The 23,283-nt window shown below is 43.3% G+C and overlaps 1 protein-coding gene across 7 annotated transcripts in view; it reads left to right on the top strand.

The window, feature by feature from the left end:
* Nucleotides 1-23,283, top strand: part of DISP1 (dispatched RND transporter family member 1) — a 429,672-nt gene that overhangs the window by 103,486 nt on the left and 302,903 nt on the right. The window contains exon 1 of one of the 7 annotated variants that reach the window (XM_029593126.1): nt 14,385-14,405. The exons of the other annotated variants lie outside the window; for them this stretch is intronic. The gene's annotated coding sequence lies outside the window, so the exon portion shown is untranslated. Of the gene's footprint in view, nt 1-14,384; nt 14,406-23,283 lie in introns of those variants that run through there. 7 annotated transcript variants of the gene reach the window in all.

The raw sequence follows: 23,283 nt of genomic DNA, 5'->3' as shown, positions 1-23,283 counted from the left end.
AAGCCATTCTGCATAAGATGGCTTTTTTTTTTTAAACAATGTCCATGGCTGTTGCATACTCTTAACCTTTGTAGCTGTACTTTTCAGTTGTTTTTTTTTTAAATATTTTTCTCATTTTATCAGTTTTCCTTTTGAAAGTTTAGTGCTAGAGCCATGGATTTACCTACCATCCCCCTTCCAGTCATTAATTCAAATTTGATCATATTATGATCACTATTGCCAAGTCACCCCACCACAGTTACCTCTCTCACTAAATCCTACGCTCCACTAAGAATTAGATCTAAAATTGCTCCCTCTCATATCTGTTCCTGAACCAATTGCTCCTTAAAGCTGTCATTTATTCCATCCAGCAACTTTCTCTCTCTAGCATGTCCTGATGTTTCACTTACCCAGTCAATACTGGGGTAATTGAATTCTCCCATTATTTTACTGCACTACCAATTTTGTTAGCTTCCCTAATTTCTCTTAAGATTTCACTGTCCGTCTCATCTTGACCAGGTGGACGGTAGTATTCTCCTATCACTATAGTCTTCCCCAGCACTCAAGGGATTTCTACCCATAAAGATTTGATTGTGCATTTAGTCTCTTATAGGACATAAAGCACCACCTGCTCCTCTCTGTCATTGCGGTATAATTTGTTGCCTGGTATAGCACTATCCCATTGGTTATCCTCTTTCCACCATGTTTCTGAAATGCCAGTTAAGTCTATGTCATCATTCACTGCTATACATTCTAATTCTCCCATCTTACTTCTTAGACTTCAGGCACTAGCATACAAACATTTCAAAGTTTGTTTTTTGTTTGTATTTTCATTTTGGTTTTTAATTGATAGGGATAAATTGGAATCTTTTAGCTCAGACGAGTTTTTAATTATAGGCACTTGGACTACTTTTCTTATTATTGGAACCTCTCTGTTGGGATGCCCTAACTCTAATGCTTCATTAGTATCCTTTGAAGATACCTCCTTCCGAACCATGTGCTGCTGAGCGACTGTCATCTTTCCCCTTTGATTTAGTTTAAAAGCTGCTCAATCTCCTTTTTAAAGGTTAATGCCAGCAGCCTGGTTAAGTGGAGCCCATCCCTTTGGAAACAACACCCCCTTCCCCAAAAAGTTCCCCAGTTCCCTTACAAAACTGAATCCCTCTTCCTTGCACCAGTGTCTCATCCACGCATTGAGACTCCGGAGCTCTGCCTGCCTCTGGTGACCTGCGCGTGGAACAGGGAGCATTTCAGAGAATGCTGCCCTGGAGGTTCTGCATTTCAGTTTTCTACCTAAGAGCCTACATTTGGCTTCCAGATCCTCCCTCCCTCATTTTCCTATGTCGTTGGTGCCCACGTGTACCATGACAGCCGGCTCTTACTGTCTAAAATCCTATCTTACTGTCTAAAATCCTATCCTGGTGCGAAGGTGGCGTGAGATCCGCCACCTTCGCACCATGTAGGCATGTTACCAGGTGATCCTCAGGCCTACCAGCCACCTAATAATCAAATCACCAAATATGATGGCTGACCTAACCCTTCCCTTTTGGGCAGTTGCCCTAGGAGAGACATCCTCTGTGCGAGAAGACAGTGCACCACCTGCAGAGCAGGTCCTTGCTACAGGATCATTACCTGCTGCAGCAGGTTGATGCTCTCCAATCAGGATACCTTCCTCCTCCAAGGCAGTATCAGGACTGCCAGACTGGAGTTAGGACTTGGCTACTAATTCCCTGAAGGTCTCATCTGTATATACTGCTCTGTCTGCCTCAGCTTCTTCAGGGCTTCCACTCTAGCCTCCAGAGGTTTTTTTTTATTTTTTATTTATTTAGGTTTTTTATATACCGGCATTCATGATAAGATCACACCATGCCGGTTTACATTTGAACAAGGTGTGCAAAATACATTAAAACTGGAACTAGTGCAGAAGAATTGCAGTTACAATGAAACAAGGGTGATGGAACTGGGAGAAGAGAGAAAAACAGTAGCAAATTAACATCATAAATAATTATTTACAGAAGTAGTGTGGCTACATTCTTTGAGTTGATGAAGTGAGACTTAGGAGGGGTCTGGAAAAGCTTGTTTAAATAGCCAAGTAAATAGCCAAGGTCAAGTGAAGTAAGGTGGTGGATGGTTTTATATATGATGGTGATGGACTTGAAGATGATTCTGAAACTCGTTCTATGAGAGACAGAAGCTGTTTGCACCGGGTGCACTCATACAGCTTCTCACCGGTAGGTAAAAAATCATATATGTGACACTCTATGCTGCTGGACTACTGTCTTCATCTTAAATTTGCTCAGATCCTAATTACATTTAGGTTGCTATGTGAGTAGGAATGTGTACAATTAGGGGCCTTTAAATAAGTTAGTGTATTCACTATTTATCTGGTAGTGACCTGCTGGCTCTGTTGAATCACCTCCGCTATGGACGCCTAAGTGAATGCCCTGGAGCGCAGCAGAAAGGCTTTTGCCTGAGCCATGTTTAGCAGGGCTCCCATGAAGTCCAATTGAGGTGACAGGCTGAGATGGGACTTTGGGTAGTTGATGACAAACCTTGGTGACTCCAACGCTCTGTGGTCATGTGCAAGGACCGATCTGCACCTGCCTAAGATGTGCTCTTGACCAGCCAATCATCCAGATAGGGGAAAACATACACTCCCAGTCTGTGGAGGTGCGCCCCCACCACAGCCAGGCACTTTGTAAAGACAGGTGGGGCCGATGCTATTCGAAACGGCAGCACTGTACTGAAAGTGCTGTCTTTCTACCACAAATCTGAGATACTTCCTGTGACCTGGAAAGATCTCGATGTGGGTGTATGCGTCCTTTAAATTGAGGGAGCATAGCCAGTTCCCTTTTTGCAGGAGGGGAATCGGTGTGCCCAGGGAAACCATCTTGAACTTTTCTCTTTTTAGAAACTTGTTCAAGGCCCTCAGGTCTAGGATGAGATAGAGTCCCCCTGTTCTCTTTGGAATCAGGAAGTACTGGGAGTAGAATCCCTACCCCCTTTGCCTTGGTGGGATAGGTTCAACCGCTCTGGCCGTTAAGAGGGTGGAGAGCTCCCTTAACAGCACCTCCTGATGCAATAGCGGCCCCCAAAACAGGCATGGAGGAGAATTTGCCGGGACGTCCAATAGATTTAATTGGTACCCTTGACGGATGATGGACAGAACCCACTAGCCTGAGGTTATACTGGGTCACTGAGTCTCTGGTACGGGTGGCTGGCTTATGCTCCCTATAGTCCAGTCAAACCCTGTCCCTGGATCTGATTGGGGCTTGGGAGCTTGCTGCTGCCTGGGATGGCTGTGGGTGTTACCGAGCGAGCAGGGTGCGGTCGCCTCCATAGCAGGTGGTGAGCCCTTGGGCCATGGCAAGACTCAAGGAGGAGCCCCAAGCCACACCGTGGGAGGTGAGCCGGTGCAGGCATGGAGAGGCAGGCAGGAACAGAAGCAGGGGGTAAGGAGCGGAGTCTGACCCTCAGCCGGACCTGCACGCCCATAGCAACCAACACTGGGAAGTTGATTGAACGGTCCTCCAACTGTTCCAAGCCCTTTCGGACCTGCCGCTGGGTGCGGCATAGGGCAGCAGGCCGGACAGAGGCGAGGGCAGAGTCCTTAGAACTGAAAACATCAGACGGGGGCTGAAGCAGACATCCAAGACAGGGCTGAAGCAAGACATCAAGGCAAGGGCTGAAGCAGGATACGGGCACTGTCTCTCAGGGTGCCCTACACAGTCAGCATGGCTGGACTGGTCACGGACCACCCTGTCCTACAATCGCGGGAGCGGACATGTGCAGGAAAGAGGAAGCTGTGGGTTACTGCACTCCTGGCAGTCAAGGTAGGGTAGGTTGCTGCACTCCTGGCAGCCTAAAGCAGGTTTTGCTGCACTCCTGGCAGCCTAAAGCGGGAAGGAAAAGCAGGAACTGGATCAGGCACTGGATCAGGAACAGACATCAGGCAACATCAGGAACAGACATCAAGGCAGAGACAGGACAAGGAGCCATCAAAGCAAGCAAGACCACGGAGGACCTGGATCAAGGAAGAGGTACAGACGACTGTAAAGCTCAATCCAAAGGCAAACTGGAACTGAAGAGGAAGTCCTTTTATACAGCTGAAGTGGGCAACTCCCTGGGAGGGGTTCACCTGGACCGCCCCTCACTGGCCCTATAAGTGAGGTGGAGAGCTGCGGGCCAGCCCCTAGGGAGAGGGGCGTGGCCAAAGCAGGAAGTCCAAACGCAGCCAAGCAAGCCACAGGCAGGCCTCAGGAACAGCTAGGCCTCCCAGGCTCTGGAGCAAATCCTGGATGGAACACAGGCGAGGCCCTGGTTTCGAAGTGGCCTCCAGAGGAAGGTGAGATACCACCTGTAGCGCAGCAACAGGGGGGATCATAACATGTGGGAGCTCACCCTTTGCGAACGGGTGCGAGGGGCCAGAGGATAGTACTTCCTCTGCTGGTAGAAAGGCCTCCTCTGACCCTGTCTCTCAAATCTCCTGGCTGAGGAAGGTGGGTCTGAAGTGCTGGCGGAGAGATGCTGGAGGGTCTCATGGTGATCCCACAACTGGGCCACTGTGTCCTTGAGATTCTCTCCTGTGCACGGCAGGTCAGCGAGTCTTTCGTGTACCTCTGGTCGGAGATCTGAGACCCCGCAGCCATGCCGTTCTGTGGGCATTGATTCCCACTGCAGAGAATCTCACTGCCATCTTGAAAACATCATAGGTGAAATGCACCTCATGTTTTCCACACTCCAGGCCCTGATGCACCAGTGACAGGTGTCTTGCTGCTGTTAAATCAGCCACAGCTGCCTCCTGCACCTGCTTCCAGAGGTTGTGAAAGTATTGGCTCATGTAGAGCTGTGGGCAATGATTATAGTCCCCTGAAATACTTTTCTCCTCCCAAGAGCATCCATCACTCTGTGATCTTTCCCCAGGGGCACCAAGGCATGGGTCTGAGAGCACTTGGCCCTCTTGAGAGCAGATTTGACCACTACCGATTGGTGTGCCATCTGATGCTTTTCAAATCCAGTAACCTATTAGATGAAGTAAATCCCGTTCACCTTCCTATTCACAGGAGAAACCATGAGGGGGTGCCCCTAAATCCTCAACAGCAGCTCCTTAAAGATGTTGTGTATTGGGACCACTACAAACAGGAGGATTTCCAACATCTTGTGCCTGGCATCCTCCTCTGTCATCAACTGAAATGGGATGGCTTCTGCCATCACTCGTACAAAATCTGCAAAGGTCAGGTCCTCAGGCAGCAACCTTCTTCATTCCTCTGGAGGAGACTGTTCTGAGGGAAGACCCTCCAAGTCCTCTGAGGAGGATTCTGCAGTGTCATCCTATCATCCTCGCATGGGGTCATAAGGGGCTTCATCTTCGCTGTTATCCACAGAGGATAGGTCCCTGGGTGCTTGGCCTTCATCCAGAGGCCTAGTCACCGGTGCCAAGCCCCAGCAAAGCTGGATGGGGGGCTGCAGGCCTCATTGTCCCCGTCAGCCTCCATGGAGCTTCCTCAGAGGAGGAACTGGTAATGAGCATTGCATCGGTCAGGAGAAGCATTGGTGCCCTGCCAGGCATAGATGGCTTCCTGGGAACCGGCGCCAGCTGGGTTGGTAACACACCGATGAGCACTTTGAGATGCTCCAATCGCAGTTTCAGCAGGGAGAGCGCAGGCATTGATACTGTCTGTGCCACATTCTCGATGCCCTGCAGAGCTCGATTAAGCGCCAGCTGGAAGGTGTGCTTCAACTCCTCGAAAGTTGCTGATGCCAAAACGGACTGGGAGGCAGGAGGGGGGGTGACCAGATCTTCTTTGGATCCCCGAGGTGGGGCAGCAACTGACACCAGGACCAGTGGAGACTGTCACGGACCTCGGGCATTGATGGAGGATAGGCACTTCTCACCTTGGGGTCATTTCAGGGGCATCACAGCACGCGCCGACCCGAGCTCAGCACCGTGCATTGAAGATGACCGGTGCAGATGCTTCCTTGGTTTCCCTCTGTGCTCGGCCCTGTCTTTCCCTGGTGCCAAGGTCGATGACGAATCCAATGTTCTCAACCTGGAGGAGACTGACAGAAGTCAGTTCCTGGCACCCCTATCCACCAGTGGCATCGGAGTGGATAGCCCCCGCCAATATCAATGGCTCTGTGTCCATTGGTGTGGCTCCATGGTACTTTGGTGTCGATGGCTCAGACTTCCTCGCCCCAAAGAGCTTTTCCATCTTGTCAAGGCGAGTGCAAAGTCCCTTCAAGGTCATTTGGCCGCACAGACGGCACTCCTGGACATCATGCAATGCCCCCAGGCAGAGGATACACACATTGTATGGATCTATAATGGACATAGTCCTCGGGCACTGAGAGCATAGACGGAAACCCGACAAGGCCATGATGATAACTAAATGGGGCAAAAAACGAATGTGGAGACAGCGGGCAATCAACACTGGGGGGATGGAAACAAAAGAAAATTTACCAAACCACTGAAAAACCCATGTGTGAGGGCTAACATCCTGCTGTCCTAGGAGAACACCTGTTGCAGGTAAGCAACTCTGCTGGTAGTGACCTACAAGGGAATGATTAAACTCTTGATAAGGCATGGGGAATTTCTGATTTTAAGTTAAAAGGCTATTTTTTTTGTGTGTGTGAAAGCATCACCTGCCTATAAATTAAAGGGAGCTAGGGGTTGGAGGGAGGGAAAGACAATACACAAACTCCTGTTTTTTTTGCCTGCCCTCTGTCTAGCTATTTAATAAAACACACTAAAGAATATCTCCCAATAGTTTACTTCTCCCCAAAACGTTTAAGTTCTAAAAATTTCCCCAACCAGTACTTAGATTCTCTTCAGCCACCAGCAAGGTGATCCTCTTCTTTCAGTGCTCCTATTCTTGCTTCTCACTTTGACCAGCATAGAATCTGTCTATTTGGGATGCCTCCTTGTGACCTGGATTGTCTACTGGTGGAAACAAGATGGACTCTTGACCTGACACAGTATGGATGTTCTTATGCTCTTATAAAGCATGAGGTGGTGGGAAGCTGGCATGATTTTGACAGTATTGGACCAGACAGCAGGAAGTAAGCACCTTTCCTTCTGCTCGCAGAGAAGTATGGGGAATCAGGGAAATCTTTGGAGGAGAGTAGAGAGGAGGTTGGATAGGCTTCCAGGAGTTCTGGGCAGCATTGTTGTGTTGAGGAAAGCAATAGGGCTATTGAGATATGTGTGGGCTTGTTGTAACATGAAGGCAAGGGAGAGATCAGCAGCTAGATGGACTAGTTTGTGTTGGAAGGGTTGCCAAAGAGGTTAACCCTGTGACCCTGTGATGCAGGATTAACCCTCTAGCCTTTTCCTCACCACCACCTTGTTAATATCATTAATTTCTCACTACTACATGGCCTTGAGAAAATTAATGTTTGTACTAGGAAGAAATGAGTTTCTCATCCTTTTTTATTTCAGGGCATGTTTCAAGTTTGCTTGATCCTTGTGGCACACCAAACCAAATTTTAATCGTTCTATATTCATTACCCCGTTAGTCATATGACTGTGAGAATGCAAGAAAAATGTTTTTTTACCTGGGAATTGCGGGCACCCATGCCCCTGTCAGGATGCCTATGGTAAGTGATGCTGACCCTGGTGTGGGGCCAACAAAACCATGGCAGCATGTGGCGATGAAAAGGCTAGTAGCAGGCTGGCAAGAGAAGAGGGCTCTCATAGTGCAAAGGTGTGGGGAGAATGGCTGACATAGTCCAGGCAAACAGGGCAGTGAATCAGAGCTGCCTTGAACCTTGCTGAAAAGCACCCAAAATGCCTTTTAGCTGCTGCAGCCCCAGTGGAAGATCTGAAAAAATGCCACCCGCCATGAGGAACACTGAGGCCCACAAGGGGAGCATGTGCAAGGAGCTCTCACTGCCGCAGTCAGTGCTGGGATTGGGCCAAAGAGTAATGAGAGCCGGAACACTGGCTCCCACTACTGAAGACTGCTGCTTTCATTCAGACAACTTGAGGCTCTGAATATACATGGCCATGAAGTTTGAAGTGGGAATGGGCAGGAGTAGCGGCAGCAGTGGCCTTATTTATCTTGTAGCTCCTCTGCCTTGTGCACGCAACTCCCACCCTATAACAAAGGTACTTCTGCACCTGTGCCGGTCTTGCAGGCATGGTGAGCTGGGATGAAGCGGTGTACCGCAGCGCATAAGTTGAAAAGTGCTGTCTTAGACACTCTTTATCCCTCTTATTTAAAATGATTAGCATGCAAAATATGTTCATGAGTCAATTGGCAGCTTAAGCAGGGGTGGATAAACTAAGGCCCATGGGCCAAACCCAGCCCGGTGACAGGCTTTTCCAGTCGTCGTCCTTTGCAATTTGCCCCATTATAGACAGCCTGCTGGTGCCTTGCAAAGATGTCATCAACAATGGCTTGACATTGCGGGCATTTGTTGATGACGTGGGTGTCTGCGACCGGCAGTGACGTCACCCCCAGAGGCATAGCAGCACAAGGAAAGCACTGCGGCTGGTGGACAGGAAGAGGAAGGGCATTGTGGCCCTACTGGAATTGACTGCACAGCTGGCAGGGCAGGAAGAGGAGAAATGCCGTGTCCCTGCTGGAATTGTCTGTGTGGCTGGTGGGGGCCCTAGAAGAGGAGTATTGCACCCTACCGGAATCGTCAGCTTGGCCAGTAGGGCATTAGGTTGGACGAGTGGCATGCCATGGCATGGCATGGCTTGTCGTCATGATGGCCACACTTGGATCGGCTGTGGGGGCTGAATATGGAGACTTCTGCTGGAGGGGGGAAAAAGTGAGTGAGAGAAGCAGTATGTGTGTGTGTGTGTGTGGGGAGGGGGGGGGGGTGAGAGCGTTGTGTATGTGGGTAGTGGAGAGAGAGCATTTTGTGTGTGTGTGTATATGGATGGGTAAGAGCATGTGTATATATGTGTGTGCCCATGTGTGTGTGCGACAACCCTCCTTCCTCTTTGCCTGCTAATGCATAACAATCTCAGGGCATCTGGAAATCAAAAGTTCCCAGGTTTGGAGAGTGGGGAATCTTTTAAAATCCTTACTGGTTTAAATTATTGGGTGGTATTTGATGTCTGTGTTGAAATATTTTATGGATGTTTGGAACATTTTTATATGAGTTATTTAGATGATGATCCGTTTAGCTGGTTTGAATTATTCTTATTGGTATGGTTTCTGCTTTCGTCCTCTCACTGCTGTTAAGTGCCTGCCGCCCTCCGGCTCACGTTCTAAGGAGGACACCCCCCAGCCCCTGGCTCCGATAAGCACCGGTAATGTGGCCCTGAGCTTAAGCGGTCGTCATTTGCCGCTGTGTGAGAGAGAGGTATGCGCGTAGTTTGGAAGTATGTGTTTGTGCTGTCCTTTGCCAATAACTTCACATTTCTCCTGGCCATGTTTCTCTCTCAAGTGCTGGAAGGGTGGGGTTTAGCTGGGGGTCTATTGCACTATCAGCCTCCTAACCGTTCAAATGGCTTTAAACAGTTTCCCACTGAAAGCAATGGGGGTTTTGTTTCGAGGCTCTGAAAATACTGATCTGATGTTTCAGGTCTTCCAACTTGTCAAAAACATTCACATTTTGTTCCTGCATGCCAAATCTGGTTACTTTCCATACCTTTTTTGGAGAGTTATTCTTCCTACAGTCCCAGGTTGACATCTATCCCTTTTACATAATTCTTTCCAGCATTCCATATGTTGGAAAGTATAACATAGACCACTACATTAATAAGGGGGAAACAAGAGGTTATATATGTCTGTACCTTAGACAAACCATAGTAACATAGCAGATAAAGACTAAAATGGCCCATCCAGTTTGCCCAGCAAGATGTTTAGGGATGTAACTACTGTTCAATGCAGGTTTCCCCCTTGCCTTTATTTAAATGAGATTGATAAATTTGTATAACATAACAATGTACCATACAGGGATCTTTCAGGCAGTCTTTTTACCAAAAGAGCGGTGGTAAGCTGATTGCTGTATTTGGGGTCAGGAAGGAATTTTTCTGAAGAATTGACTACAGTTGCACAGTATATTTTGATTCTCTTGGATTAGATTTGTAGAGAAACTTTTAGGTAAGCAGTAGAAGATTGAACTTGGTTACGCTGAAAGACCTGAGGTCCATCAAATCCAAACAGTAGACCAGACAGGGCAAGAGAAATAACTAAAAGTGCACAAAACCTCTACAACATATTCTTATCCCACTTAAAATTTGTGGAAAAGCATTTGCAATAATAAAAATATATTTATTGATTATTAGCTGGTTAGTTAGTGATAATAAATAAGTAAAGCATGCAAACATATCTCAGATCAAACTACATATCATGGTTCAAAATTATACTTCACTCTTCTCAACTTAAACTGAGCAGTTTACAACAGATAAAATAGCAATTGTAGAATAAAAGACCAGCATCATAAAATACAATACAGCCCCATATATATATAATTCCCTACCCTCCACCCCCGCATGTGCAATATTACATATGAAAAGAGACTAACAGGCATCTATATATTTATAGATATATATAGATATGCATATGTAGCTTCAGCAGATCTGTAATTGTTTCCAGGCTACTTCTTCACAGTCACTGCACCCTATTTCAAAACCCCATGACATCTACATTGCTGCCTATGGGTCAGAAGGTCATGAAATGTGATCTTTGATCTCAAATTGAAAAAAGATGGAATGGTTGCAGGATCACATGCCACCTTTGTAGTTGTTGAGGAATTTCTTACAGGTCAACTTCATGCACACTGTGAATGCCGTGAAATTTCACTCACATGGACTGGATTCAGTAAAGTACACTCCAGTATTGAACTCCTTAGTTTTTGCAAATATATTTTTGTAATTGTATTAGCATGTCAGAGATCAGGGTAGACTGCTTTGTTCTGTGATGTACATGACTATTTTAAAATTTCTGCTTTTTTTTTTTTTTTTATATGTATTATAGTGAAAACCAAGGATTCCAAAACCTCAACGAAGCATTGTTGTAAAAAGCTTCTTGGAGTCAGTTCTTAGATGAGAACTTATTAGCCTTTCTCCTTTTTGAACATAAGATTTATTGAGGCTATTTAAAAACAATTTTTTTTGGTATGTTATTTTAAGGTTTCCATTTTCTGTTGTTAAAATGAAATACTATAAATTACTGTTCCATGAGCTTGATTATTACTGAGACTGGAACATACCCATTTTGTCTTCATGAAATTTCTCTTGAGGCCTACTTTTAGGCCCCATCTGCAATGCAGATCTTAATGTGGTGCAACAAAATTAAAGCAGCTGTTAAGAGACGATAAATTAGTTTGGACCCTTGCTGTAGACCATGTAAAACAGTTCACAAGAACTGTTCCGGAGCCTGCTCAGGAGTAAACTACAGCTCAGTTCTGTAGAGAACTATTTTTCTCAGCATAATATAGATATGCAAAACTACATTGAGGCACATCTGGGTTGACCCCGCTTCTCTCCTGCATGGCTTAGTGGCCATGCAGGAGAGAAGTGGTTCAATTTCCAAGCCTGGCTTCTGCTTCCTGATCCATCTGGAGGCACAGTAGCCAGTGTTCACAGGCTCCAATGGGAAGGAATCCCAGCTGTTGCCCAATAGTAACACCTAGTGGACAGATTCAGAGTGCAGGAATTCCAGGTTTTGGAAGAAACTGTGGCTTGTAGCCTTGTGGTCCAAGGATGTTGCTGGAATGGCTATGTATGCTGCCTTGTGGGGAAGAAGAGGGATAAAATTGTACAAATGGAAAAAACTGCAAATAGTTACAAATGAAGCCCCAATAAAGACAGTTGCAGTTGAATTTAAATCCTAAAGGAACATGAGAAAACTGCTGGGCCAAAAATGAGGTACCTCATGTTGGAGTGCCTTTCTTCAAAAACACTGATTTGACAGTGCTTTAATATTAGAACTCAACTTTCTAAAATGCTTATTGATTTTGGTTATGGACATCGAACCATAGTGGTATCTAGTACTATTAAAATCTGGATAGTGTAGGATGCCTGTTTGGAAAAAGACCAAAAAACAAATTGAAAAGGAAATTAAATAAGCATAATTGGAAAAATGCATATTTCTTTGTTGTAAAGAGTTTTAGGAAACCCTTAATTTAGAGAAATTAAGATAATTTAGTATCCCCTTTCAGAAGCTACTAGTTAAGGCAGTAGCACCAACATTTTTATTTTAGATAATTTGGCAGTTAAAATCATTAAGGTTTTCTTTCATTCTGATTTACCTTTCATTCTTTAAGACTGAAGATGTCCAAAGACTTTTTGTAAGGTTCTTCTACCAATCATTTCCCATGATTATGAATCTAAATAAATCGGGTTGCTGCTATGTTGATGTTATTAGAGCTCCCAGCAGACTTTGTGCTGAATCATGCAGAGTGTGAATATAGCATAAATAACTGAAGAGTAGATTAAGAAAGTGTACGAGGTAAGGCCATCATTAAAGAGTTTCAACTTTTGTTCCCAACTGGTTGCGAAAATATAAAAACGGTATATAATAGTCAAAAACAGGTGTGATCTGGGAATAAGCTTAAAGAAAGAATATAAGAAGGGCCATGCTGAGTCAGACCAAGGGTCTTTGAAGCCCAGCATCCAGAAAGGAAGCAACAAATGGCCTATCTTATATTTTGAAGCCTCTGGTTGTTATTTTTACTTTAAAACGGTGCCTAATGTACCTGAATGTAACTTGCCTTGAGCCACCAATGAAAAGGGGTGAGCAAAATCTAAATAAATAAAAATTAAGTCTTTGCTCTCAAAATATTTAACATTATATTGTATGATAGGCCAGGAGATATGTGCTCCTGAAAAATTGGCAGTGAAATTGTGCTACATAGCTACATTTAAGAAGGTATGTTGTTAGAATAAGAAAGTAACACATAACACAATTAAATTCAGGAATCAGGGATACTTAATTTAGCCCGAAACCTCTGTGTTTCTGTGGAATTCGTGAACAATATGAGCCGAACTTACTGAGAGCTGCATGATGCTGAACTTGAAGGAAACATTTGTTGCAGGGGCAGTAAGAAAATACTAGGTGCCACAGCTTCCGGGATTTATCGAGACCTGATCTAGACCTATGAAAATTTTAGCCTCTTGTAACAAGCGTCCCAGTTGTGTGAAAAGCAAGCAAAACAGAACATAGTAATGTAGTATTGTCGGCAGAGAAAGACCCTAATAGTCCAGTCGGTCTGCCCAGCAAGCTTCCCATGGCAGCAACTGCCACGCCATACAGGTTACCCCCAAGTGTCCACCCAGGGCAGTAATTGCCGCTCCGTGCAGGTTACCCCATGCAGGACCCTGCCTTAGCCTTACTAGAAGACCTACCCCTTGATATTTTGAAGAAGAGAGCAATAGACTTTCATAAGCTAATAAAACTAGTACTCTGGGATAAAACTGTATCAGTTGCTTAATATAATAATACAACAGGCAACAAAGAAATAAAACCAAGATTTGACCAGCCAGTACAGCTAATCATATGCTCCATAAATGTTTTCCTGAAAAAATGATGTCCCTGTAAAAAGCTTTAAGCAAGTTTGGTTCAGCTATGTACATTAACATTGGTCAAGATAATTTTGATTTCTAAATGAAATTGGCAAATGAGAAACTTGATATTTGAAATATAAGATATCAAATTAATTTACTTATAAATTACTAAGTATTTGCATTTTGGAGAGCATCCCTTTCCGATCTGTTTATGAAGGTTCAGACAATTGAGTGCTCTCTTACGCAATGATGTGTCAATGTGCTCATTCCAATTCATGAAAAAATTGTTAGGCCTATTTATAGATATTTCATTCACTGTTATGGAATTGCACTGCACATGAAAGGATAATATATACTGCAGACTGGCTAATACTTTTGGTTATAAGCCATTCTGTCAAGGCAATGAAGATAGTTAATGATTATTGTTTTAAATATCAGGCCTGGCTGTTAACTGGTGGCTCTGGAAATTTAATGGAGCCAGATGGGAGGGTGGAAACTGGACTTAAAAGTGAATAACAGTGTGACAGTGAAAATTAGCAGTGAGCTGCACTTGAATGAATGGAGTCCGTAATCCTGCTTCTAAGGCGACTAAGCAAATCAAAAGAGCTCCAGTCTGCAATGCTTCTTCTGTCATAGTTGCATCCGTTTTTTTCCATTCCCAATCTACTATTTAGAATTTCATTCCTGTTTCCCCATAACTTAAGAGCTGCTGGGATTTTTCCAAATGGGGAAAATATAGTCACAGAGAGGGAAGTTGCAGCAGTTTCCTGTCTAAAGCTGTAGGCTCGCTCCTTGGTCCAGGACGTAAGCTGTTACTGAGTAATCTCTTTCTTTTCCAGGAATTACTCACAAATTGGAATTTTCAGCAATCTCCTTCACTAATGTCTGTCTGATAATCTTGGAAAAGATGCAAAAACAGAATAAGGTTCATCACATGGCATCAATGGAAAAATTACAGGTCAGTCCGCCCAGGAAAGATTCCAGTTCATTTGAAAAAAGCAGGCATTCCATAACAGCAAGAAGCTATCAGCAGCCTACAATAGCTTCTAAATCACGGTCTCCATCTCCATATACCAACAGGAGAATGTGTGAACTATCTGAAGATTCCAGGCAACGGTTGGCCCATCTAAACCTGGGACCGTATGAATTCAAAAAAGAAACGGATAGTAAACCTCCATTTGTCGTCAGACATTTTGAGAAGTCAAGCCTCTTGAATGACACCCATCTTTTTTCATGTTCTCCCAAACAAACTTCAAGAGAGAACTGGTCCATGACATTCCATGATGCTTCCCTGCTTGGTAGCTATAGACCAAAGGATGCCAAAATGGTCTCTGCTCTTTATAGGAGTGACTCTGATGATCTTAGCTTTGATAAGTATATGGGCTTAGACCCAGCTGACAAATGTTTTCATTCTACTAAGTTATTAATAAACCGTTCAGCACCATCATCAGTGCGGAAAGAAACCCAAAGTCTTATATTAGATCGATCTCCTCTTAGAGAGAGGTTTAAGCATGACCCAAGTATTCCAACCAACGGAGAAGAAATCCATGAGAGAGTAAAAAAGATGTTGAGAACCCACAGTGCTAGACAAAGTTTAACATTTGACAGGCGTACATTATGGACAGATGAAGAAACGAAAAAAGATGATTTATGCAAAGGTTCGTTATCCGATAGTGAACTGCAGGATAATTCATTGTTTAAGCATAACAAGTCTTTCCATATGGATCATGGCCATCATGAGTCCTATCAATCCACTGGGTACAGAGGAAAGAACCACAGAGTTGCTTTTCAAGAAAGCCTGGGGAAAATTTACAAAAACATGTATGAAAGTGCATCTGACACTGGATCAAGGAGAAAGTAACACCACATACAGTAACTTAATCTGAGTGTTACAATCTATAAAATGTTTTGTAGTTGAAATTCTTTTGTATGATTTAATGTTTTTAACTTTTAATATTATATTGCTATGTTTTAAAGTAGTAGCGTTCTGTAATAGAATTGTAGTTACTTTGTAAAATGTGGTACTATACCATAAATGCTTGAAGTAATCTGATATTTTTTTATGCTTGGATAAATTCTCCTTTATAATCTATGCTGTTTGAGAAAATGTTACTTTAGTACACTGTTACAAATTGGATTTCTGAGAAAATGACCTTAATGTGGTAACCAGTTTGTGTGACTGTCATGCAGTTTGTGCTAACATGTAATATGTCTTCAGGAATCTGAAGTGCAAAACTACTGTAGCAAATGGATAAAAAAAATGTATGGGAAAGAAGCTGGATAAGGTTTTGTCTTCAGATGTATTAATATTTGTCCATTCTCCAGCTCTATTCTCCATTGACCGGGCTCACAACAGTGAGCATAGTTTTCAGTTACTCTTCATTCAATCAAAATCTAAACGGCAATAGCAGCTCATTTAAGGGCTTCGGGATTGCATGGTTTGTATTTCAGTACTGATGTGTGCAGAGTGTTGTGAAATGTGCTAGTGAAGTTTAAGGAACACCCTTAAACCTTGCAGGCCATGGTTGCAGTGATATTTAGGAGTGTCACTAGTTACATCTCTCTACGGTTCCTAAATTGAATCAGTCATCAGACAATTGGTTGGCAATCTATATATTGCTATATATCCATATTTCATTCTTTTCTATAACTTTTGAGGTGTTAGCTTGTTAAATTGAAAGAAAACGTTCTGGCTCTTCACATTATTCACTACACTCATACTGCCATTATGTTTAAGACTGTATGAGTTTATGTTCTAATAGTTTCCATGTGTTGCATATTTAAAAAAAAAAAAAATGTATACACAGCTGTTACAGGACCTAAGATCTGTCAGCCTGAAAGGGAAATAACAATAAGAGTTCATTTGGCTTATCTATACAAAAGTCCACTCAAGTCACCAATAAGCTATCCGTATAGGTGGCACGTTTTCCACTACTTTTGATACACTAAGCAGGCAAGCATTTACCCCTTCTCGCCTGACACCTACTGATTAGTCACATGAGATGAATGCTGTTAAAGATCATCTCAATTGAAATTTGAAGTCTGATCTGTAAAAAGTAGAGAATTTTAAGGGGAGAAAACCGCAGGAATCCATGAGTGATGGCCCATGATGCATCCTCTTTGGGCTGGGTAGGAGCAGGTTCTGCTTGCAGTTAAAGGAGTGAGAGGAAATTGGCAGAAAATTGAAAAATATAAACTGGGTTATGGCCTTTACCCTGCTGAGGAAGTTTAGGTTATTACATTTCTTACTTGATATCTTATTTGAAATCTCTAGCTTTTTTTGGACACACTAGCCTGTTTAGTAATATCCGAGCATCCGTCTAATGTATTTATGTCCAGTAAAATTAGAACGCCTGCAAAACTTAAGAAAAGATTTTCAGCAAAACTCTGAAAGCCGCTGAAAAACCTGTATGTGGCACAGTCAGTGTCTTAGTATTTCTTGGTTTTAAATCAATGGCGTTGGTAAAATTAATACTGAGATTTTTGCTGTAGAAAGAGCATAGCATTCAGTTTTGCAAATGAAATTGTTACATATCTGAGAGAATGCATTCCTTCATAGTAATAACTTAGAAAATGTGATTAAGTACTAGTACAGTTTCTGGATCCTGTTCCTGTCCCCAGAGAATGCAGTAACTTCCTGAATACAGAATGGAATGTCACAAATAAAGAAATTATTAATGCTATAGAAAACTGAAAAAATATCAGTTCTGCAGGGAAAGTTTGAAATGAGATTTGGCAGCAGATGGTATGAGTTAACACTATTTTCTGTCAAGATGAAACTCTGAAATGCATTGCAAACAGTTACTTTCTATATTTTCACTTTGCCTAGAGGATTTTTTTGTTACCCTGCAAGACAGCAAAATGAATATTTTATTTGGACTACATCCTATCAGTTCTTAGAACTGTGCAGAAATGTGGGCTAGCAGGAGAGCTAAGTTTGAATCCTGCTTCTGCTGCTCCAGCAGGCCTGAGCTAGGGCTGCTTGCAGAAGTGGTGTTCACACCCCCTCTGATGGAGGGTGCGTTCCCTATTGGGTAGCGGTGATGTCTAGTAGTCCAGACTCTGGGTGCCCGTGTCCGGGATTACGGAAGCAGTTGCGGTCTATGGAACCTGGACGATTGCTGCAGTGGTTGGGCTAGAAGAGGGCGTGGTTGAAAAATGTGGAAAACGTTTCCCTTCCCTCCTCCGTGTATCTGTGCGTGAATTTTCAGCTCTACCCGAGGCCGATTCCATTTGATATGAAAGCCCAAAGAAGCAGGAGGAAACTGCCAGGCTGAAATAAACACAAAAACTTGATAGTGGAACAGGGTTAGAAGAGACCCAAGCTTTAACTATGTTGCACTTGTTTACTGTAGACAGGCAATGGATCAGACTTTTGTTTTATTGATAAAATAGAACCTTAATTCCTTAAGTAAATTTTACCATTTTGTGCCTTTACTTCCGGAACATAACAAATAGGAGCGGATAAAAAGGTCTATAGCCTATAGATCATCTAATAGACAAATCATCATAAACTGTTCTTTATTTGTACAAAATTCTGTGGTATTAGCTCTGTCTGAAAAATTTCCACCATTTGATCCAAGATTTTTGCTGTAGGTTCAAACCTTTAAATGTGTATCTATTTAAAGGTCTCTCACAATCTTTTCGTTTTTCAAATCTGATCCTCAAAGGGGAAAGATGGGAGTTAGCACTAGCTATGGTTGAACCCAATAGCCTCACACAAACTTTTTGAATTTGAAGTCATTACTGTAAGAACATAAGAAATTGCCATGCTGTGTTAGACCCAAAGGTCCATCAAGCCCAGCATCCTGTTTCCAACAGAGGCCAAACCAGGCCACAAGAACCTGGCAATTATCCAAACACTAAGAAGATCCCATGCTACTGATGCAATTAATAGCAGTGGCTATTCCCTAAGTAAACTTGATTAATAGCCGTTAATGGACTTCTCCAAGAACTTATCCAAACCTTTTTTGAACCCAGCTACACTAACTGCACTAACCACATTCTCTGGCAACAAATTCCAGAGCTTTATTGTGCGTTGAGTGGAAAAGAATTTTCTCCGATTAGTCTTAAATATGCTACTTGCTAACTTCATGGAATGCCCCCTAGTCCTTCTATTATTCGAAAGTGTAAATAACCGAGTCACATCTACTCGTTCAAGACCTCTCATGATCTTAAAGACCTCTATCATATCCCCCCTCAGTCGTCTCTTCTCCAAGCTGAACAGCCCTAACCTCTTCAGCCTTTCCTCATAGGGAAGCTGTTCCATCCCCTTTATCATTTTGGTTGCCCTTCTCTGTACCTTCTTCATCGCAACTATATCTTTTTTGAGATGCGGCGACCAGAATTGTACATAGTATTCAAGGTGCGATCTCACCTTGGAGCGATATAGAGGCATTATGACATTTTCCGTTTTATTAACTATTCCCTTCCTAATAATTCCTAACATTCTGTTTGCTTTTTTGACTGCTGCAGCACACTGAGCTGACTGTAATTAAAGGGCTAGGAAACTACAGTATTTAAGATTCCCTAACTTTTATTTCAAATCTATAAAAATGTGTACCAAAATGGTGCAAGGTCTGCACCAACACCCACATGAAGGTGAGATTCAAGGACTTAAATGGGTATTCCTCAGAGGAGGAAAGAATGCTCTAGAACAGTGGTTCTCAACCTTTTTTTTTGGCTGGGACACACCTGACAGATTGTTCTCATATGTGTGACACACTGAACACATGACCATCATAGGGCTAAATGTAAACATGCACTCTGCATCCGCAGGAGTCCCCTCAACTCCCACCAATGAATGCAGAGCAGATCTAGGGCATTACCCTGTACAACTCGCCAGTCGCCATACCAAAAAGATATTCTGGTTCTGATGACATTTCAGTAAAAGCAAAATAAATTCCTTTTACTACCAAGCACAATAGCCTTCTTTATGAAAAGACAATAATTTACCACTAAGGCATGTCCTATTGAGAAAACACAACAAATAAGATTGATATAAATGCCTACATGCTAGTAAAATACCTCATCTCGGTCACACATCCTTCACCAAGTACAGAAAAACCACAAATTATTAATATGGAGACAGAAACTGGAATGGAAAACCAAAAAAGCCACTCTGCATGCAGTGCGAACCTGGAGAAATGGAAAGAGAAATATAGCACCTAACAGACTCTCAGGATTTGCAATAATGCACACAAACTAACCCACACAAAGTTATACCTGTATTATGGAACACACTCAAACAGTAACAATCCTATCTAAGAAATACAACTATTAAACCAGGCCCTAAACACTAATACATTTCCTATTGGGAAAACAGAATAAGCCAAGCTGCTATAGCGCCCCACACAGAAATAATTGTAAAGCTATACTAAAAATATTACTAAACAGCTGCTGAACAGAATAAGATCCAACAATTAAAAACTTATAAAAATTATTAAAACATGTCCAAATATCAATAAAATATTTCAAAACAGCAGACTTCGCATAATACCCAATAATTAAAATGGCAGTCAATCAAGAAAAATAAATTTAAAAAGCCACCTTTTCCTGGCGTGTAGCCAGATGGACTCAGAACGAATGGGTATAGTATCCGCGTGCTAGCAGTTGGAGACGGATCTGACGTCAGCACGGGGTATATGTACCCCCACGGGAAGCGTAGCAACTTAGTAATTTCCGTCTCCAAAGCAGTTTGGAGAGCCTGCACGCTCGCTGAGCGTGTTTTCCAAATCTACTTTCTATTTTCTACTTTCTTCAACTAAAACTTCTACACCATCGAGCCCCGCACTCCTGCGATGATACCCTAAGGTCCCTCCCCCAGTAGAGTTTCCCGGGGTGATTTCCGTGATCCCCTGGAGGTCTAAGTCCTCGGTCCGGTGGCCGAATCGCGGCAGGGACATAGCCCCCGGGCGAGGTTCGGGTGCGGCATATGAGGCGCCTTGGTCCCGGCGTGGACGATGCAGCGGGTGCATATCCTCAAACGCGGCGGTGAAGGTACTTGCCCTCTCCCCCCGCAGCCGGAGACCGCCTCTTCTGGAAGGGCATTCCAGGCCTCCTCCACCTTCTTTGTGAAGAAATATTTCCTGATTTTGGTTCTGAGTTGTCCTGCCCCCCCCCCCCCCCCCCCCCCCCCCCAGGATCTTCATTTCAGAATTTTATTTCATGACCCTTAGTTCTACTGTTTGCTTTCGAACGGAAAGGTTTGAGGATAGTACATCATTAAAACCTTTCAGGCATCTGAAGGTCTGAGTCATATCTTCCCTTTACCTCCTCGCTTCCAGGGTATACATATTTAGATTTTTTTTGCCTCTCCTAAATCTTCCAATACTGAAACCTGGTGGCCTTAAGTATGGGTAAAAAAAAAAAAAAAAGCTTTGTGTGAGAAAGTTGAACAGTTTTCCAACTCCTAGGGAGAGGGCCCTTTCACCATTACACAAAGGTGGCACCTAGTGGATAGACTCCATGCATGCATAGCACGTTGCAGAGCAAATTGAGGTCTGGCTGAGGACTCTCATTGCAATAGGGCAAAAGGGTACTTACGAATAAATCTTCAAGGTGTTATTGTTTTATTGCCTAGTAGAGGCTGGTTGTGGTTAAGGTGGGGGACAGAGCTGCTAGGACAAAAAGTTTTAACATGCATCTTATGTACGTTCTGTAGTTGAATTTCAGATTCTATAAATTAAGGCAGGCTTCACAGGAATTCGACAGGATAGACCCCAGCATGCCCTGAAAATCTTTTGGACTTTCTCCTGGGGGGGGGGGGGGGGGGATTGTAATTAAACCAAAAGACAAACGCCAAAAATATTTTCTGAAACAAAATTATGCATGCATAAATTTGTGACGCAGCTTTCTCCCACAGGTTTGTTCCCTGTATTATCCTGGAATGTCATAAATTACAAATGAATTTGTTCCATTTTAAAAGGGGATGATAGGTAAAAAGAAATAAAATGCCAAACAGTTGTCCCCGTTCCTAAACAGGGCATGCTGTCTGCTTTCACATAATGTAGCTTGTAGCCTGATTCCTTATTAATTTCCATAGAAGCATCACAAATACATTTATTTATTTAAAAGGTGTTTATATCTTGTGCCCTCCAAAAGTTCAGGGTGGGGTATAATTTCACATATACAATAGTTAAAAACAATTTAGGGGGCAGAAAGGCGTTCTGAGAGGAGGCATGCTCGTGGCTTCTCTTCTTTCACTTTAACAATGTTTTCCCTTCATACCTCCTAAAAGAAAAGGCAAGGAGAGGGTTCTCTCTATTTCTACTCACCCTGAGCAGCTGCTGATTACCTCCTTCATGGCTCCTGGAATTCCTATTTTTGAGGGGTCATTCCCCGTTGTGAATGGCAATGGGGGAGCATCGTTCTCACCGAGGAATGAGGTTTCCCTCAGCCCCCTCTATTTTTGTCCGCCGCCAGCCAGGAGAGATCTTTGGGTTGCTGGCGTCACAGATGAGGATGTCATGTGTTCAACCCTGGCGGGGGAGCAACGGAAAGGTGGCCGAAATTAGTGAACAAACGTCCGTGGAGTTCTCAGGGACTATTGATTCGGTCATTGGTCTCCCTTGTCTTCCCCCTCAATAGAAATTCTTCCACCTTTGGGCGAGTCTTGCCTCTCTCCTATCAAGCTGGCAGTTGTGACTTTAGATACATTGTGGGAATTAACTGCTGGGCTTGGGCAAGCCACTAAGACATAATACAAAAGTAGATTTGCTTACAAATAGTTTGGATCCGACGGTTAAGTCTCTCGATGCAGTTCTACAGGGTGGACGGTCTTCTGTTGGGGAAAATGGGATCTGATATTCAAGATATTCAGAACTTCAAAGGGGCCATGAGTAAAGACAGGCATGCGCTCTCCAGGAGAATTGAACTTTTAGAGAACTGGAATTGATGCCTGAACCTTAGGTTGGTTAACTTTCCTACAAAAACAGATGAACATAAGAACTTGCCATGCTGGGTCAGACCAAGGGTCCATCAAGCCCAGCATCCTGTTTCCAACAGAGGCCAAACCAAGCCACAAGAACCTGGCAATTACCCAAATGCTAAGAAGATCCCATGCTACTGATGCAATTAATAGCAGTGGCTATTCCCTAAGTAAAATTGATTAATAGCCGTTAATGGACTTCTCTTCCAAGAACTTATCCAAACCTTTTTTGAACCCAGCTACACTAACTGCACTAACCACATCCTCTGGCAACAAATTCCAGAGCTTTATTGTGTGTTGAGTGAAAAAGAATTTTCTCCGATTAGTCTTAAATGTGCTACTTGCTAACTTCATGGAATGCCCCCTAGTCCTTCTATTATTCAAAAGTGTAAATAACAGAGTCACATCTACTCGTTCAAGACCTCTCATGATCTTAAAGACCTCTATCATATCCCCCCTCAGCCGTCTCTTCTCCAAGCTGAACAGCCCCTAACCTCTTCAGCCTTTCCTCATAGGGAAGCTGTTCCATCCCCTTTATCATTTTGGTTGCCTTTCTCTGTATCTTCTCCATCGCAACTATATCTTTTTTGAGATGCGGCGACTAGAATTGTACACAGTATTCAAGGTGCGGTCTCACCATGGAGCGATATAGAGGCATTATGACATTTTACGTTCTATTTACCATTCCCTTCCCAATAATTCCTAACATTCTATTTGCTTTTTTGACTACTGCAGCACACTGAGCCGACGATTTTAAAGTATTATCCACTATGATGCCTAGATCTTTTTCCTAGGTGGTAGCTCCTAATATGGAACCTAACATCGTGTACCTACAGCAAGGGTTATTTTTCCCTATATGCATCACTTTGCACTTGTCTACATTAAATTTCATCTGCCATTTGGATGC

The sequence above is a fragment of the Rhinatrema bivittatum genome, chromosome 3 (assembly GCF_901001135.1).
Source record: "Rhinatrema bivittatum chromosome 3, aRhiBiv1.1, whole genome shotgun sequence".
Lineage (NCBI taxonomy): Eukaryota > Metazoa > Chordata > Amphibia > Gymnophiona > Rhinatrematidae > Rhinatrema > Rhinatrema bivittatum.
The sequence above is the reverse complement of the archived record's forward strand: the minus strand, read 5'-3'. Positions and strand labels throughout refer to the sequence as shown.